General features: G+C 32.2%; 1 long non-coding RNA gene across 1 annotated transcript; it reads right to left on the bottom strand.

Moving 5' to 3' along the window:
• Window positions 1–88: 88 nt before the first annotated feature.
• Window positions 89–369, bottom strand: LOC105117204 (uncharacterized). The gene is made up of 3 exons (XR_840689.1): window positions 357–369; window positions 201–271; window positions 89–121 (listed from the first exon to the last, which is right to left on the bottom strand). It is a non-coding gene; the product is annotated as an uncharacterized LOC105117204 (long non-coding RNA).
• Between the last annotated feature and the right edge of the window lie 13 nt (window positions 370–382).

Raw genomic sequence — 382 nt, 5'->3', positions numbered from 1 at the left:
TCAAGTTTTTTAAATCGTTGTGAAATCCCTCCAAACCGCAACATCGTTCTAACCTTGGAAACCGCTATCCCTCGCGGCTTTTTTTGCCTTTTTTTGTGCTTCATACCAAAAATCACGCAACCTACTTCACGCAACCAAAAATTACATTTCAAAACATAATTTTTTGTTTAAAAAAAATCTTGTATTTTTTTCAATCTTGCCTAGTTGCCGCGTGATTTTCCCACACCTTCCTCACAACAGTGTTATGCTCACTGTCCTAGCAGAATTTGTACTGTGTATAAATGAACAAGTTTAAATAAAAAAATAATTTATTTACAATTATATTAATAAGCTAAAAATTATAAATTAATACCAACCTCAAACCTGTTAAACCATGCATTGA

The sequence above is a fragment of the Populus euphratica genome, unplaced genomic scaffold, assembly GCF_000495115.2.
Source record: "Populus euphratica unplaced genomic scaffold, PopEup_1.0 scaffold1220.1, whole genome shotgun sequence".
NCBI classification, from domain to species: domain Eukaryota; kingdom Viridiplantae; phylum Streptophyta; class Magnoliopsida; order Malpighiales; family Salicaceae; genus Populus; species Populus euphratica.
Note: the sequence above shows the minus strand (reverse complement) of the source record. Positions and strands in the feature narration are given on the sequence as shown.